The sequence below is a fragment of the Heptranchias perlo genome, chromosome 7, assembly GCF_035084215.1.
Source record: "Heptranchias perlo isolate sHepPer1 chromosome 7, sHepPer1.hap1, whole genome shotgun sequence".
Lineage (NCBI taxonomy): Eukaryota > Metazoa > Chordata > Chondrichthyes > Hexanchiformes > Hexanchidae > Heptranchias > Heptranchias perlo.
In genome coordinates this window covers 77,698,657-77,718,926 of record NC_090331.1, presented here as the reverse complement: position 1 = coordinate 77,718,926, position 20,270 = coordinate 77,698,657, and the positions used below count along the sequence as shown (strand labels likewise).

The 20,270-nt window shown below is 44.1% G+C and overlaps 1 long non-coding RNA gene across 1 annotated transcript in view; it reads left to right on the top strand.

Moving 5' to 3' along the window:
* Positions 1-279: 279 nt before the first annotated feature.
* Positions 280-20,270, top strand: part of LOC137323375 (uncharacterized) — a 39,119-nt gene continuing 19,128 nt past the window's right edge. Inside the window, exons 1-2 of the long non-coding RNA XR_010963363.1 lie at positions 280-358; positions 6,760-6,893. This is a non-coding gene — a long non-coding RNA (uncharacterized lncRNA). The remainder of the gene's footprint in view (positions 359-6,759; positions 6,894-20,270) is intronic.

The window sequence follows — 20,270 nt, the reverse complement described above, 5'->3', positions numbered from 1 at the left end:
CCTACATAGCAATCATTACTGCCCTTCAGAGTAATTCATTGTATGTGAAGGACTTCGAGTCATTTGTGAGAACCATGATTAAAAGCCAAATAAATGTATGTCTTTTTATATTTTTCCCCTTCTTCCAATCAGAATCATTGGTATTACTGCAGCCCCAACCAATCAGAATCAAATGGTAATACTGCAGCCTCAGCCAATCAGAATCATTGGTATTACTGCAGGCCCAGCCAATAGACGTTTTGGTTTGTGAATGAGAATCCAAAAATATTCCCTCAACATCAGTAACTGATGTATCATTGCAATTAGGCAACCATTAGATTTAGACTAGAGGAGTGAATCAGTCTGCAAGATGGAGTTGGTAAGCTTGCAGTATGCCATTGCATGCAGAGTTGTTTAAAAACATAATGAATGTAGTTGTTTTTCCTTTAATGCTGCATTATTAGGAACCCTCACAACATGGCAGGGTAGGGGTGGGGTAATTATTGTTGTGAAAAGATTTCTTTTGTTGCAATCCAGCTCATTTTTCCCTTGGCTGAATTTCCTAGCCCCTCTTTATCATTAGTGGTGGCTGTGCTTCTATCCTAATAGACCAACCCAAAGGAGGGTTTCAGATTGCTGTTCTTGGCCTGTAGATGAAACGTTAATTAAAAGAAATTGGAGCCTGCCTGTTCTAGTCAATATATTGCAAAGTTATGCTAATGAGCTGCTTTTTAGGTTCTGATATTTGAAGGACATTCAAAGCTTGGCTTGCTACTAAGTAAACACTTGAATCTTGACAATTATTAAAGCTATATTCACCCAAACAATCTTATTCAACTGTTTTCAGATACAATCGCTTGTTTTGGTTATGGCCTGTCCCACACCATCTGTGCAGAGGTGTAACGGGAGGAAACTTGCTCCCAGGCTGGCACTAATGCCATTCAGAAACTGGCTCCCTGCAGATGTATCAGAGAAGCATCAGGAAAGGCAGTGTCTCTGATATTCCCTTCCTTTCTGTGGCGAAGCATCTAACCCCAACTTGGCGCATCCCCAGGACTGCATTGGCTGAGACGGAGAGTTCAGGGCACACTCTCCGTTCACATTTGAGACGAGCACTGAAATCCAACCCAGTCACTCTCTCCACTAGTTGCAAGACCCTTACGTGAAATAATTTCCTCGAGACTGTGGGTCAAGAGAACCAAGTTTCTATATTTCAGGGTTAATTGGTACCAAGTTGTCAACCTCACTGACCATAGAATCATAGAATGGTTAAACATAGAAGGAGACCATTCAGCCCATTGAGCCCGTGCCGGCTCTTTCTAAGAGCAATCCAGTTAGTCCCATTCCCCCGCTCTTTCCCCTGTAGCTCTGCAAATTTTTTCCCTTCAAGTATTTATCCAATTCCTTTTTGAAAGCTACGATTGAATCTGCTTCCACCGCCCTTTCAGGCAGCGCATTCCAGATCATAATTACTCGCTACGTAAAAAAGTTTTTCCTCACGTTGCCTTTGATTCTTTTGCCAATCACCTTAAATCTGTGTCCTCTGGTCCTCGACCCTTCCGTCAGTGAGAACAGTTTCTCTTTATTTACTTTATCTAAACCTTTCATGATTTTGAACACTTCTCTTAACCTTTTCTGCTCTAAGGAGAACAACCCCAGCTTCTCCGGTCTATCCACATAACTGAAGTCCCTCATCCCTGGAATTATTCTAGTAAATCTTTTCTGCACCCTCTCTAAGGCCTTCAAATGTTTCCTAAAGTGCGGTGCCCAGAAATGGACACAATACTCCAGCTGTGGCTGCATCAGTGTTTTATGAAGGTTCAACATGACATTCTCGCTTTTGTACTCTATGCCTCTATTCATAAAGCCCAGGATCCTGTATGCTTTTTTAACCACTTTCTCAACCTGTCTTGCCACTTTCACAGATTTGTGCACATATTCCCCTGGGTCTCTCTGTTCCTGCATCCCCCTTAGAGTTGTGCCCTTTAGTTTATATTGCCTCTCCTCATTCTTCCTGCCAAAATGTATCACTTCGCACATCTCTGCATTAAATTTCATTTGCCATGTGTCCGCCCATTCCACCAGCCTGTCTATGTCCTCTTGAATCTATCACTATCCTCCTCACTGTTTATTACACTTCCAAGTTTTGTGTCATCTGCGAATTTTGAAATTGTGCCCTGTACACCCAAGTCCAAATCATTAATATATATATGTAAAAAAAAGCAGTGGGCCTAGTACGAATGGTATGTTGGCCTTCATTGCAAGAGGATTTGAGTACAGGAGCAGGGATGTCTTACTGCAGTTATACCGGGCCTTGGCGAGACCACATCTGGAGTATTGTGTGCAGTTTTGATCTCCTTATCTGAGGGAGGATGTCCTTGCCATGGAGGGAGTGCAACAAAGGTTTACCAGACTGATTCCTGGGATGACGGGACTGACGTATGAGGAGAGATTGGGTCGATTAGGCCTATATTCACTAGAGTTTAGAAGAATGAGAGGTGATCTCATCGAAACATATAAAATTCTAACAGGATTAGACAGACTAGATGCAGGGAGGATGTTCCCGATGGCTGGGGAGTCCAGAACCAGGGGTCACAGTCTCAGGATATGAGGTATGCCATTTAGAACTGAGATGAGGAAAAATTTCTTCACTCAGAGGGTGGTGAACCTGTGGAATTCTCTACCACAGAAGGCAGTGGAGGCCAAGTCATTAGATGTTTTCAAGAAGGAGATAGATATATTTTTTAATGCTAAAGGGATCAAGGGATATGGGGAGAAAAGCAGGAACAGGGTACTGAGTTAGACGATCAGCCATGATCATTTTGAATGGCAGAGCAGGCACGAAGGGCCGAATGGCCTACTCTTGCTCCTATTTTCTATGTTTCTATGTTACCGTCTCTAAGGGAACCCCACTGTATACCTTCCTCCGGTCTATAAAAACAACCGTTCACCACTTCTCTCTGTTCCTTGTCATTTAGCCAATTTTGCATCCATGCTGTCACTGCCCCTTTTATCCCATGGGCTTCAATCTTGCTGACAAGCCTATTATGCGGCTCTTTATCAAACGCCCTTTGAAAGTCCATATACACCACATCAACCGCATTGCCCTCATCGACCCTCTCTATTACCTCATCAAAAAACTCAATCAAGTTAGTTAAACACGATTTGCCTTTAACAAATCCATGCTGGCTTTCCCTAATCAATCCACACTTGTCTAAGTGACTATTAATTTTGTTCTGGATTATCATCTCTAAAAGCTTCCCCACCACAGAGGTTAAACTGTCTAGCCTGTAGTTGCTGGGTTTATCCTTATACCCTTTTTTGAACGAGGGTGTAACATTTGCAATTCTCCAGTCCTCTCCCCCGTATTTAAGGAGGATTGGTCGATTATGGCCAGCAGCTCTGCAATTTCCATCCTTACTTCCCTCAGCAACCTAGGATGTATCCCATTTGGACCAGGTGACTTATCTACTTTAACTACAGCCAGCCTTTCTAGTACCTCCTCTTTATCAATTTTTAGCCAATTCAGTATCTCAACTACTTCCTCTTTTACTGTGACTTTGGCAGCATCATCTTCCTTGGTAAAGACAGACGCAAAGTACTCATTTAGTACCTCAGCCATGCCCTCTGCTTCCATGCGTAGATCTCCTTTTTTGTCCCTAATCGGCCGCACCCCTCCTCTTACTACCCGTTTACTATTCATATGCCTGTAGAAGGCTTTTGGATTCCCTTTTATATTGGCCGCCAGTCTATTCTCATACTCTCTCTTTGCCCCTCTTACTTCCTTTTTCAATTCTCTGTGCTTTCTATATTCAGCCTGCTTCTCACTTGTATTATCGAACTGACATCTATCATACACCCCTTTTTCTGCTTCATCTTACTCTCTATCTCTTTCAGCATCCAGGGACCACTGGCTTTGGTTGCTCCACCTTTCCCCCTTGTGGGAATGTACCTAGACTGTACCCGAACCATCTCCTCTTTAAGGGCTGCCCATTGTTCGATTATAGTTTTGCCTGCCAATCATTGATTCCAATCCACCCGGGCCAGATCCGTTCTTAACCCATTGAAATTGGCCCTCCTCCAATTAAGTATTATTACTCTAGATTGCTCCTTGTCCTTTTCCATAACTAATCTAATCCTTATGATACTATGATCACTGTTCCCTAAATGTTCCCCCACTGACACTTGCTCCATTTGACCCACTTCATTCCCCAGAACTAGATCCAGCAACACCTCCTTCCTCATTGAGCTGGAAACATACTGATTAAGAAAGCTCTTCTGAACACACTTCAGAAATTCCTCCCCCCTCTTTGCCCTTTATACCATTCCTATCCCAGTCTATATTAGGATAGTTGAAGTCCCCCATTATCACTACTCTATATTTCTTACACCTCCGTAATTTCCCTGCAAATTTGCTCCTCTATATACTTCCCACTGGTTGGTGGCCTGAAGAATACACCCAGTCGTGTAATGGCGCCTGTATTGTTTCTTAACTCTAACCAAATAGATTCTGTCTTTGACCCCTCAAGAACATCCTCTCTCTCCACATATTCTCCTTAATCAATACTGCCACACCCCCTCCTTTTTTTTCCTTCTCTATCTTTCCTGAGCACCTTGTATCCAGGGATATTTAGTAGCCAATCCTGCCGTTTTTTGAGCCAGGTCTCCGTTATCACTACTAGATCATATTCCCATGTGGCTGTTTGTAGCTCACCAACCTTGTTTTACACACTTTGTGCGTTTACATACGTGAACTCTAAACCTATCTTAGACCTTCTTGTATTCTCTCTTAGTCTGATCCCACCTAATACTGTATTATTTCTTACTTGTGTGAGTGCAGTTCCAACAACACTCAAGAAGCTCGACACCATCCAAGATAAAGCAGCCCGCTTGATTGGCATCCCATCCAGCACCCTAAACATTCACTCCCTTCACCACCAGCGCACTGTGGCTGCAGTGTGTACCATCCACAGGATGCACTGCAACAACTCGCCAAGGCTTCTTCGACAGCACCTCCCAAACCCGTGACCTCTACCACCTAGAAGGACAAGAGCAGCAGGCACATGGGAACAACACCACCTGCACGTTCCCCTCCAAGTCACACACCATCCCGACTTGGAAATATATCGCTGTTCCTTCATTGTCGCTGGGTCAAAATCCTGGAACTCCCTTCCTAACAGCACTGTGGGAGAACCTTCACCACACGACTGCAGCGGTTCAAGAAGGCGGCTCACCACCACCTTCTCGAGGGCAATTAGGGATGGGCAATAAATGCTGGCCTCGCCAGCGACGCCCACATCCCGTGAACGAATAAAAAAAAAACTTTAGTGCTATCTGTCTCTCCCAATCCTTTATGCACCTTGTTTCTCCTTTCTAATGCTATACCCTTGCCTATCCCCCTGCAAATACCACCAATAGCAAAAGAATGGCTGATGTGGGAAATGGAACTGGTGCAATAGGGGGGGTGCCCTTTTGAATTTGGGGCTAAGGCATTAACATAGAGAAAGTGCAGCCCAGAACGGGGCCATTTAGTACTTTTGGTAGCTCTTCAACTCGACCTATCTACTCTAATCCAATATCCCTGTCGCTTCCCCTAATTTTCTTCCTTTCCAAATATTTAATCAATTACCTTTAAATGATGTTATAGGGGTAGAATTTCCACAAGGGTCCCTTGATCTCCTGTTGTAACTTTAGCGGAAATTCCAGGCAATAGTCTCTTACCTCAATACTGACTTGTGGTGATGCTTTCCATGTTCTAATAAGTCTCTGTATGGAAACATTTCTTCTTATTTCAATCTTCTATTAATAATCCTGAGTTCATGCCCTCTCGCTGCAAATAGAAACAATCTTACACTGTATATCTTCCCAAAATATTGAAGGGCAGTGTAGAGGGAGCTTTACTTTGTGTTATATCTGACCTGACAGTACTTAATGCTGACACTGGGTGGGAAACTTGGTTAAGCATTTCATTTCCCCAGCATTCATGCTTCCCCTTTTGATAAGCTTATAAATTAAACCCTTTCCCCCGCAGTGACGAGAGAAAAAAATGGCAGGCTCTTTGACGAGTCTAGTGCCCAAGTCACACATCTAACTCTCTTTTTGACCAGTCACCTGTCCTAATAGCTCCTTATGTGCCTTGGTGTCAAATTCTGTCTGATAATGTTCATGTGAAGCGCTTTGGGATGTTTTACTATGTTAAAGGCGCTATATAAATGCAAGTTGTTGTTGTTGTATAGTGGCAACCAGTGCAGTATGAGGCTCTGAACTACTCTCATTAACGCTGCACTTTAACATACTTTCCTCGACCAGCCTTTTCATTATAATTGGTCGAGCAAGCACACACCCAACCCCTCTAAACAATATTGGATATTTCTCTGGCTGTCCCCTCAACTGACTCTCAAAATACACATTTCAATTTTCCCTTCCATCTTGGTTTGATTATTGCATTTCCCTGGGAGGAAATAAGGGATTTAAAATGTTTTTAATGAAATCCCTGCTGAGGCTTAAATTATTCGGAATAAACATGATATCCATGCATGATCTCAGTGGGAACCTGGTGGATCTGATGCAATGAACTGTAGCAGCTGTTTATCTTGCACAATATTAATCTATTTTGAAGGATGTGAAATATAAGGAGGCAGGAGACTTGCATTCGGTTGGTCTATACTCCTAGGCCAAGTTAAATATCCTATTTACATTCAAAGTATCTGTATCTCTCAGCGCTTTAAAGATCAGGATCATCTCCCCTTTTAATCTTCTTTTGCTTCTCATAACACACAGTCCTGTTCCCGTCATCCTGGAATAGACTCAAAGCCGGGACCCAGAGGTGAAAGGTCAAAGTTGTAAGCCGTTGCACCAGACAGGGGCCCAGTGACAGATCACCGATAACGTTGAGCTCCCAGGAACATAGGAATGTGAGTAGCACCATTCAGCACCTTGAGCCTGCTCTGCCATTCATTTAGATCATGGCTCATCTATATCTTAACTCCATCTACCTGCCCTAGTTCCGTAACCCTTAATACCCTTGCTTAACTAAAATTTATCAATCTCAGTTTTGAAATTTTCAATTGACCCCCCCAGCCTCAACAACTTTTTGGGGAGAGAGTTCCAGGTTTCCTGCTCCGTAAATAACAAACAAAAAGTATCCTTCACATCAGCACATAAAACTTCCATGTAATTGTGTAGCCATACGCCCACCCTTGGCATCTCAATATCCAGTGACCCCTACTGAAAGTACAGGAGTATGGACATCAGGTGAGGAAAGGACTGGGCTCTGCTGTGATGCCTTCTACAGTCAGATAGCCTGCCAGCACTCACTGTCAAGGCTTACACAGGGATAATGACCAAGGATGACTCCCACCGCTGGAACTGTACCAATAATGAGGCAGTCAGTGTCTTCAGGGAAGGAGAGGGACGAGAGCTGCAGCAGAGAAGAGAGAGAGAGAGAGAGAAAAAGGGAGTCCCGTGTATAGGAAAAAAATGCTTGATTGAAAAAAAGACAACAACTGAATCTCTTAGCAACAAAGACCTTTCACGTTCATGATTCACTGCTCTATTCGTTGAGGCTGGAAGATGACCTAGGGGTGAGAGTTCACCAAATAGACTGGCTGCTTTGTTTACTTATAAATAAACAAATCCAGACTTATCATCCCATGTTGGGTGCTTAAGTTCCCTGCAAACGGCAAATGGGTCTGTGAAAAGGACAGCGGGGGTGGATTTCCGGTGGAGTTCTCCTGTCTGTCCGCCATGACCTTGGTGGAAGAGCCGCGGAAACCCTGGAGAAATAGTGCGTTTTTACTGAGGTTTCTTCGGGTGATTTTACGGCAGACGAATGGGAAAATCCCCATGGAAATTCATCCCCAGTCTTTCTAATGGATTTGTTTTTTCAATTTTCTCCCCTCCTTCTTCAAGGTGCTGAGGGTACAGAACAATATTCACCAACAGACCTCTAGTACCTTGTTCAAATATCCATTCTTCATGTGTGAGCCTTGACAGTGAGTATCAGTAGACTATTTGACTATGAAGGGCATCACACCCAATGCAAGTGGTATCCTCCCTTGCCATCTACATGTGTGAACTTTTCAGCAAGGGGCCTCAGACTTCAACTTCTCTCAAATAAGAGGGGAGAAAAGTGGGAATGGCCCAGTTCATCCCAAAGTGACAATAGTTCCCAACACCAGTGGCATTGCCAAGCCTGCAAACTGTAATTATGGATTACTTACCTTTTAACTTTGCAACCATTTGCTTTGGAAGTGTGGTTACTGTTGTAATGTAGGGAAACATGGCAGCCAATTTGAACAGAGCAAGGTCTCACAAACAGCATTGAGATAACTGACCAGATAATCTGTTTTTTGATGGCACTATTTGAGGGATAAATGTTGGCCAGGACATCTCCCTGTTCCACTGGAAATAATGCCACAGGATCTTTTACATCCATCTGAGAGGATAGACAGGGCCTCGGTTTAATGTCTCATCTGAAAGACGGCATCTCCAACAGTGCAGCACTCCCTCAGTACGGTATTGAAGTATCAGCTTACATTATGTGCTCAAGTCTCTGGAGTGGGGCTTGAACCCACAACCTTCTGACTTACAGACGAGAATATTACCACTGCTAGGCTGATACCTTCGCTCCTTTCTCCCATTAGAATTTATGTGATTGCAAATCTATAATTCTCATGCTGTTGACACTACTCATTAGCACAAATGGCTTACCTCCATAAGAAAAGAAAGATTTGCTTTTATATAGCGCCTTTCAAGACCTCAGGATGTCCCAAAGCACTTTACAGCCAATGAAGTACTTTTGAAATGTAGTCGCTGTTGTAATGTTGGAAAAGGGCAGCCAATTTGCGCACAGCAAGGTCTCACAAACAGCAGCGTGATAATGATTAGATAATCTGTTGAGGGATAAATATTGCCCAGGCTACCAGGGAGAACTCCCCTGCTCCTCTTCGAAACAGTGGGATCTTTTACGTCCACCTGAGTGGGCAGACGGGGCCTCGTTTTAACGTCTCATCCAAAAGACGGCACTTCTGACAGTGCAGCACTCCCTCAGTACTGCACTGGAGTGTCAGCCTGGGTTTTGTGCTCAAATCTCCGAGGTGGGACTTGAACCCACAACTTTCACAGCCGACGAGACTCACCGTTTTGTGGATCCTGTGATCTGACGTTGGATGAAACATCCCCTCCTGCGGCCTGCTACTTGTTGAGCTAGTCCACTGTGTCAGCGTGTTTACATTGAGACCCCCCAACAAAGTTCAGACTTGACTACCCTGATACATGGGGCTGACTCAATGTCAAATAGCCCGGCCTGCCCACAGTGTGCATCGCGGCATGCCATGCATGCCTCAAATGGCAAATCTCTGATTGAGGAATCACGGAGACTGGAACCAGATAGCGGTATCATAGCGGAAGAGTGGCCCGCATTGGACGGTTTAGTGCCGCCTTAACACGGCCTGGACTGAAGCAATAAGCGCCTAATTTTAATGAACTCTCATTTTGATTGCTGTGAAGGCAGGGGAATAAAGGCAGGAAACAAGGATATTAGGGTGGCAGGTGGGTTAGGACACTACCCTTTCACCTCCGGGCTCAACTAGAAAGTCTCCTCTGAAAGTGTCCTTTATGAAATGAATCTTGGGCAATCTAAAACCATTTCATACTGGGTGTAAATCCATCGAGCATAATGGCCCTAATTCATCATTAACTGGCAGCCTCACTGAGAAACTCCCTGAGGATGGCTGGTGCAGAATCTGAAACATCACAAGAGGGTGTGCTGTGGCATACTGTTGGGGCAGAGTAATGGGAGCTTTACTCCGCATCTGACATGGAGTGCAAGATGCTAACAGTTGATGTAAACAGTGGTAAGAGATTTCATTACTCAGCACCCTCTCCCCTCCCCTCCCCCCCTCGATTGTCCCCCATGCACCTTCCTGCTCTAAGAATGCACATTTTCTAACATTTTATTCTCTTTCAAGTTTCAGTGGAGATTGGGCTACAAAGGGTCCAGCTCTAACATTCAGTCCTGTCCTTGTGAAGATCCCCCATTGCTGTATACTCTACGCTAATGTACATTGATACTCATACACTAAGAAGATGAGTCATCATCTGTCTAAGGCTCTGAGGTTATTCTTTTGCGGCTGCTTAGTTAATTTTCTTTCATCTCCCTAGCTCATTGACTTTAAAACACAAGGATCTGACGTCAATAGCTTTACCCATTTCATAAAAGAAAAATAAAACAAAAATATTTTTGGAATGGCGATGCAATGTATATATGATATACATTATACATATATAATACATGCATATATATGTTATACATGTGTGTGTGCATATATAATACCTATATAAAAAACAGTGAGTGCATCGATAGGAAATTATATATATATTTCTTAAGGGAGCTGTACCCCATTATTAGGTATGGTGACTTAGTCTATAATAAATCGTATGAATTTCTATACACTGTGTATTGTGATTTGCTGCTCAAGTACTGTAATTTTGCATAACAAGTCCCAGAGGCCGTGAATTGCAGTTTCTAAGTGGACCCGAGTGTTGTCAAATCACTTATCCTGTCCATTATGAAAATCATTACATTTTTAGATTGCCCAAGCAATCTGTATTCATTCTTTTTAACTTACTGAATTTTCGGTCTGCACTTTTAAAAAAGATCCTTACGATAATCATTTTAACAAATCAATTTTATCCATTTACAGTTTTGTCTGGGTTCCCATTTTTTGACTCCATTTAGCTAGGTTATTACAGCAACAATTGAGTGCCACAGCCCAATCCATCTGCATTTTTATTTTAAATATGTTGCTTAGAAAGTTCCTCCAGAAATGTATGCTGGCCATACATTCCCATCTGGAATGTTGTGTACTGCTCTGGTCACCTAATCATAGGAAGTGTAACATTGCTATTGACAAGTTGAAGAGGGGAGTAACAAAAGGGATCAGGAATTTGAGTTATGAAATAGGACTCGTTTTCTTTCGAAAACGAGGAGACTTTGAGATGACCTAATTGACATTTTTAACATTATGAAGTGAATTGAGAAAATTACTGCAAGCAAATTGTTCACTCTGGTAAAGGCTTTGAACACCAGGGAATGCCATTTAAAAATGAGTAAGTTGGAAGTAAGTCGTGAAATCAGGCTGTACTTATCCACCCGAAGGCTAATGGTGTTGTTGAATAAGTTGACAGGAAACTGCATTGAAGCAGACAGTATAAATTGGTCCAAAACATGATTAGGCTACATTTATACTTCAGCTTCTGCCTCACTGTGAAGTAAGAATGCTGACCTACATTGGCTCCCGGTCCAGCAACGCCTCAAATTTAAAATTCTCATCCTTGTGTTCAAATCCCTCCATGCTTTCGGCCCTCGCTCTCTCTGTAACCTCCTTCAGCCCTGCAACCTTCCGAGAACTCTGCGTTCCTCCAATTATGGCCGATTTCTATCGCCCCACCATTAGCGGCCCTGCCTTCAGCTGCCTAGGCCCTCAGCTCCGGAATTCCCTCCCTAAAACTCTCCGTCTTTCTACCTCCCTCTCCTCCTTTAAGACGCTCCTTAAAACCTACCTCATTGACCAAGCTTTTGGTCGCCTGTCCTAATATCTCTTTATGTGGCTCGAAATCAAATTTTGTCTGATAACCGTTCCTGTGAAGCGACTTGTGACGTTTTACTACATTAAAGGCGCTATAGAAATGCAAGATGTTGGTGTTGTAGTTGCAGCAGAACCCTGGAGTTGGATAGCGGTGTGGGTCCCCCATGGATGCTCCTTAAAATTCCAGCCATAGCTTTAAGAGTTTGACCACAAAAGGGATTTTTTATTATTTGTTATTCAGTTATTTCCTAGACCTGGCTCCCACTTAATCACAAATGACATGAATAAAAATGACAAAGGACTAACTCCTGCCCTTGCTGAGGAGCTACTGTGTTCGATAATTAAAAACAAATTTGTGGACAAATAGTTTGTATTTGGTATGCATATAGAGATTATTTTTCAGAAGATTTTTTTTAATACACTCTGAATCCGATGACAGCTGCGGGCAGATCGTGAGCTGAATCTGAAATCAGGCCTCATTCGCAGTGACTGCAACAATTTGACTAAGGCAAGCTTTCTCCACTTAGCTTGAGGGATTTCACAACGCATCTTCCTATTTATAAGGACTGGGTAATCAGGCTGGTTTTAATCAAAGTGCTTTCACCTAATCCTTCATGCACTAGACAAGACTTCTTAACCATCTGGCATATAAGCCTTAATCTTGTGCTCTTGTTAAAAATGGAATTGAATGAAAAGGATTTGAACAGGGTTCATCAACCCTGTAAGTTTTGTTTTCCTGATTAATCAGATGTTGAAATTTGCTTGGTAAAGACATCATTTACGTTGGAAAAACATTACTGTGTCACTTGCTAATCCTGTCGTTGTGACTCGTGCTTCTTCTGGGCTCACTTTCCATCCCCCCCCAAAAAAAAGCATTGACAATTCCCTCCCTTAAAGAAACAGCTACATCTCTGGTTTCTTCTGACGCATATAATCTAATTACTGTACTGAGAGACAAATAGGATCTCAGAGTACGCTATCTCCACTACCTTCAGCACTCCTACAAATAAAGACTGATGCGGCTGAGGGTTTGGGAGGAATGGACATTTATCACTCCTGGTAATTGCTTTTACAGGGCAATTTCTGGTGTTGGACTGGTCTAGTGATTGTGTTTGGGGAGGTTATTAATGTAGTAGATAAGGGAGTGTCTTTGGATGTTATTTATATGGACTTCCAGAAGGCATTCGATAAGGTTCCACACAAGCAACTGTCAGCAAAAATGAAGGCACATGGAATTGCAGGCAACCTATTGACATGGGTAGGGAACTGATTAGGAGGTAGGAGACTTAGGAAATTAAATTGGATAATCCCTGAAAATGGGTGGTCCATGATTAACCTGCAACCAGTCTTTGCGATGCAGGTAGCATATTACCTTTGTGCTGCCTGTTGTTTTAAATGATTGCTGCGTGCAGCCAGTGCTACCTGCGCTGTTGATTGGCTGCACGCATCAGCAGGGGGCCCCAATATCGCGAGTGGATCGTGCTTCTTAAAGGCAGCTTGCACCTTTTAAAGGGGAGGTGCAGTGTGGCTGCAAGAGATGGTGGGAGTCGTTTCAAAACTGAATCTGTGCTGTGATACTTTGAAGAATGGCTGCGCCTGGGAGAGAGCAGGCACCAAGATTCTCTGATGATGCACTGGAGGCCTTGGTGCAAGAAGTGGAGAGAAGAAGGGGCATCCTATGTCTGCAGGGGGGCAGGAGGCCCTCCAGACATATGCTGAAGAAGCAGTGGGAGGAAGTAGCATAGGAGGTAAATGCCACGAGCATAGCTGAAAGAACATGGTTGCAGTGCAGGAAGAAGTTCAAAGGTGAGTGAGATCAGGCTTCAAGTGACATATCCTACCAACTGCACTATTAGTCTCATCCACTGCTCAATTCATTACAACCCCATCACCCAACAATCAAGTGGCAGTGGCTCCATGGAACACAAACCTGCTGTCCTCTCTCAGGATGACAACATTCCTGCTCCCACCTTGCTCCTACCCCTGCCACTCCGCTAGTGTCCATGCTGTAGTCTGTTATCCAGCGAGCCCACTCCGTGTAGAGTATTGAAACTTTATCCAAGTAGAGAAAACCTCCAAAAACACGGACAAATGCATCAGCAGCCAGAAGAAATAATCCAGGAACTAACCAGCATCTGGAGCACTGCGTTCAGTTCTGGGCACCGCACCTCAGGAAGGATATATTGGCCTTGGAGGGGGTGCAGCACAGACTCACCAGAATGTTACCAGGGCTAAAAGGCTTAAATTATGAGGACAGATTGCATAAACTAGGCTTATAATCCCTTGAGTATAGAAGATTAAGGGGTGATCTAATTGAGGTGATTAAGATGATTAAAGGATTTGATAGGGTAAGTAGAGAGAAACTATTTCCTATGGTGGGGGAATCCAGAACAAGGGGGCATAACCTTAAAATTAGAGCTAGGCCATTCAGGGATGATGTCAGGGAGCATTTCTTCACACAAAGGGTAGTGGAAATCTGGAACTCTGTACCTCAAAACGCTGTTGAGGCTGGGGGTCAATTGAAAAATGGGTTTTTATCTGTTCTTTTTGCCTCTCCAAGGAGATTGCATGCCTTCTGGTGAGCAAGGAGTGTCTAACCGTGATGCATAAGGCATCACGACTGTACGGGACAGGCTGGATAGATCAGTTGGTCTTTCCCTGTCCAACATTTTCATATGCTCGTATAAAATATATTGTTTGCATTTCAAAGCGGTGTTTACTGGACAGTTGGCAAAGATGTCTTGTCTAAAGAATCTTGACCCTGAATTTGCAGTTGACATTCATGGTTCTTAAAGGAGCTGTGTGATTTCATTTTGTCCTAAAGGTGTTTTTACTTTACCTTAAAAAAGTGTTTCCTGTCTCAGGAGAGTGACCTCCATGTGCTGCCCTCCTCCTTTTACATTTTTGTGAGGTGCTGGTCTCCATAGGCCTGTTGGGCTCCAGTAATGTCAGGTTGCTTGAGAGAGAAAACATACATGACCAGTTCCATGCATTTCATTTTCTGCCAGACAAGGCTGATGACAACTTGTTTCAATTAGACAGGTTGGGGGAGGACCAGGAGGGTCACATTTATAAGTTATACAAGGGTAGCACTAGGTTAGATGTTAGGTGGTTCTCCTTCTCCCAGAGAATAGCAGACCTTTGCAGATTTGAAAAGCTACGGTGTTTTTGACATCCCCCAGTGGGTCAGTTGGTAAATGAATGTTCCTATGTGGGACTGAAGGTCGCAGGGTCGATTCCTGGTCTATGCAGAGTTAGCTGATCTCAGCCAGGCAGCTTTACAGGTGGTACAATTTGCCTCAGTGCCTCTGGGATAAGGGAGGTGGGGAAATCAGCCAGGATTTCTGCTCCTGATCACTGCTGCCTAATGCTTCCTGCTGGAAACCTTGTGCTAGGTTGTTGGGCGAGGTCGGGATTAGACTTGGGGCTTTGATTAAACATTCTGCTGATGCACAATGCCTGAAAATGTGCAAAAAGAATAGCCACTAGGTCAAGGTTGTAAATGATGCCTGACACACAGGGAATCTTCAGCCCACCAGTGTCTACAGGAGCAAAGAGAAGGGGCAAATTCGAGGGAAAATCATTATTCCCTTAATTTTCTCCTCTCCTGGAAGCATTGATTCCTTATTGGGATACGGTTCCAGGGGCACTGGGTACCCTCTGGTGCCTCACTCAAGTGATTATTCTTCATCTGTGATGCCTTGGCAGTGAGTGACAGCAAGCTATTTTACAGTAGGTACACCCAAGGCTGATCCTGTCTTCCTTCGACACACATACTCACTCACTCAAAACACACCACACACACACACTCACTCACACACACTGAAAACACACAACACACACACACACTCACTCACACACACTGAAAACACACAACATACACACACACTCACTCACACACACTGAAAACACACAACACACGCACACACACTCACTCACACACACTGAAAACACACCACACACACACACACTCACTCACACACACTGAAAACACAACACACACACACACTCACTCACACACACTGAAAACACACAACACACAACACACACACACACACTCACTCACACACACTGAAAACACACAACACACACACACACTCACTCACACACACTGAAAACACACAACACACGCACACACACTCACTCACACACTGAAAACACACAACACACGCACACACACTCACTCACACACACTGAAAACACACCACACACACTCACTCACACACACTGAAAACACACAACACACACACACACTCACTCACACACACTGAAAACACACAACACACACACACACACTCACTCACACACTGAAAACACACAACACACACATTCACTCACACACACACTGAAAACACACAACACACACATTCACTCACACACACACTGAAAACACACAACACGCACATTCACTCACACACACACTGAAAACACACAACACACACATTCACTCACACACACACTGAAAACACACAACACACACACACACTCACACACACTGAAAACACACAACACACACACACTCACACACACACTGAAAACACACAACACACACACACACTCACTCACACACACTGAAAACACACAACACACACACACACACTCACTCACACACTGAAAACACACAACACACACATTCACTCACACACACACTGAAAACACACAACACACACATTCACTCACACACACACTGAAAACACACAACACACACATTCACTCACACACACACTGAAAACACACAACACACACACACACTCACACACACTGAAAACACACCACACACACACACACTCACTCACACACACTGAAAACACACAACACACACACACTCACTCACACACACTGAAAACACACAACACACACACACACTCACTCACACACACTGAAAACACACAACACACACACACACTCACTCACACACACTGAAAACACACAACACACGCACACACACTCACTCACACACACTGAAAACACACCACACACACACACACTCACTCACACACACTGAAAACACAACACACACACACTCACTCACACACACTGAAAACACACAACACACAACACACACACACACACTCACTCACACACACTGAAAACACACAACACACGCACACACACTCACTCACACACACTGAAAACACACCACACACACACACACTCACTCACACACACTGAAAACACAACACACACACACTCACTCACACACACTGAAAACACACAACACACAACACACACACACACACTCACTCACACACACTGAAAACACACAACACACACACACACTCACTCACACACACTGAAAACACACAACACACGCACACACACTCACTCACACACTGAAAACACACAACACACGCACACACACTCACTCACACACACTGAAAACACACCACACGCACACACACTCACTCACACACACTGAAAACACACCACACACACTCACTCACACACACTGAAAACACACAACACACACACACACTCACTCACACACACTGAAAACACACAACACACACACACACACTCACTCACACACTGAAAACACACAACACACACATTCACTCACACACACACTGAAAACACACAACACACACATTCACTCACACACACACTGAAAACACACAACACACAACACACACACACACTCACACACACACTGAAAACACACAACACACACATTCACTCACACACACACTGAAAACACACAACACACACATTCACTCACACACACACTGAAAACACACAACACACACATTCACTCACACACACACTGAAAACACACAACACACACACACACACTCACACACACTGAAAACACACAACACACACACACTCACACACACACTGAAAACACACAACACACACACACACTCACACACACTGAAAACACACAACACACACACACACTCACACACACACTGAAAACACACAACACACACACACACTCACACACACTGAAAACACACAACACACACACTCACACACACACTGAAAACACACAACACACACACACACTCACACACACTGAAAACACACAACACACACATTCACTCACTCACCACACTCAACACACACTCACTCACTACACACAAGACACACACACACACACACACACACACACTCACTACACACAACACACTCACTCTGCACACAACACACTCACTCACTCACTACACACACTCACACTCACTCACTCACTACACACTCACTCACTCACTCACTAACTACACACTCACTCACTCACTAACTACACACTCACTCACTACACACTCACTCACTACTCACTCACTCACTCACTCACTACACACACACACAACACACGCACGCACGCACGCAACACAAATATACACAATGCTAGCAGGGGTAGTGATCAGAAATGTTAACTGATTTTCCCTCCCCAACCCAGGGACACAGTGGCTAACTGTAGCCACCCGAGCAGAGAATAGCTATTCAGCTCAGACCGTGAGGCCAAATTGGGACCTTCCTGGACTGGATGGCTCAGCCACTCACTGGGTAAATAAGCTGAGCCATGGGTGATGAGGAGCGGGGAGTGGGGGCGCAGGGGGTGGGGGGGTGAGGAGCGGGGGGTGGGGGGGTGAGGAGTGGGGGGCGGGGGTGAGGAATGGGGGGGTGGGGTGAGGAGTGGGGGTGTGTGTGGGAGGTAGAGAAAAGTTTTTAAGCGAACGTGACATTATCTGAAATCATCATTTTTTTCACACCTTTATTACCAGAGCACCAAATGTCAGGCTACAAGCATCACTGCTGGTTGTCAAAGTGAATTTAAATCATTTTAAATCTATCACTGATGGATTGTTTAGTAGAACGGGTGATAAGTTAACATGCAGTTTGACAGAAAATGTCACTTTTTTCAGTTTCTGAGGTGAATGGGCAGGGTTACATTCATTTACTGTCAAAAGTGCTTTGATCTGAGTACTGATTTCAATACACAATCATTTGATATTGTAGAATCGGAAACAAAAAGCACTTTTTTAATTTATAAAATTCTTAACGTATATTTCAACCTGTCACTCCTGATTTTTTTTTAAACTAACGGCTGAGATTGTGAGCACTTTGTCTTTGTGACACTTCTGCTCGGGCTGTTCGTTCAGTGAGATTCCTCGAGGGAGCGATCTCTGAACAGCACAGGTCTACAGAGAAGCACCAAGCCTGTAAACAGACGCAGGCGCACAATACCCATCCAGTGCTGGTGAACAATATGTTGTTATGACTTTAGGTTAGTGGGTCAAAAATAAATGACTTCAAAGTACAGAGGCACAGAGCTGCTAATGATCACGAACCACTGTGGCTTCCGTGTATGTACAACAAGAGGCAAAATGGAAGGCTTACAACATCGAGCGTCACTGTTGGCTCAGTGGTAGCACTCTCGCCTCTGAGTCAGAAGGTTGTGGGTTCAAGCCGCATTCTAGGCTGGCACTCCAGTGTGGAACTGAGGAGTGGTCTGCCGTCATTTGTTTGAGACATTAAACCAAGGCCCTTTCCGTTCTCTCAGGTGGATGTAAAAGATCCCATGGTACTATTTTGAAGAAGAGCAGGGGGGTTGTCCTAGCCAATATTTAGCCCTCAACCAACATCACTAAAACAGACTGCCTGGTCATTATCCCATTCTGTTGGCCGAGTCTTGCTGTGTGCAATTTGGCTGCTGTCTTTCCCTACAGTACAACAGTGACTACACTTGAAAGGTACTTCATTGGCTCTAAGGCACACTGGGTCATCCTGAGGTTGTGAAAGGCATTGTATAAATGCAAGTTCGTTCTTTCTTTCTAACATTTTATTATTTAAAGAGGAAATATCGGCTCCCCTGATGGACTGTTTGGTAAATGCACCATTCTGTGTGGAACCGAGCCAACACAGGCCAGGTAGGTCTTTCTGTTATAAGTTAGCTTATCTCATCCAATGTCGTGGTAGAAGTGTTACAACTTACTTTAGCGATGCTGGGCTAGGGAGTGGAAAAATCACCTTGGATTTCCTGCTCTTAATTGCTTTCTGATGTTTCCTGTTGGGAAGCACACTGTGTGCAGGTTGGGTGAGAACTGAGCAGGGCGCAACTGTGATGCCCACAATGGTAAAATGGCCTACTGACCCCCGGGGGAATTTTAACCCAACCCGCCCGGTGGGGAATGTGCTGGGGTGAGGAGGTGGTCTTTAAAATAGAGAGTCCTGCTTTACCGCCCAATTCCCACTGGCCACCATTTTAACTGCTCACTGCAGTTCAGTGGCTGAGGCACTCAATGGAAGCCTCATAGAATTATGCTAATTGGGGTTCCATTACATCAACGGGACCCCGATTGGATTTTAACTCAGGCCTGAGTGGGGAAGTCACTGCAAGATTCAGAATGGTGAGTTCCTGGTGGATTTCCAGGCAGTAAGTAACCTGGGTGATTTTAATGGACCACATGCTCGGTTTCCGCAGGGCAGATAGGATTAAACTCATCCCTTAAGGGGCTGGTTTTCCTGTCCTCTGAATGCCCTAGCAAAAATCGAGTGGTTTGCATTTTACATGCATCTGAAGTGCACTGAACCTGGGCATATTTCAACTGTTTGACATATGGTAGGTGAGCACTGGATAGGACTACTACATTGGATTTATGTAAGGAGTCTTACAACACCAGGTTATAGTCCAACAGTTTTATTTAGTGCTGGCTATTTTGAATTGAAGAGCAAGAGATAAGTTTACTCTAAACAGAG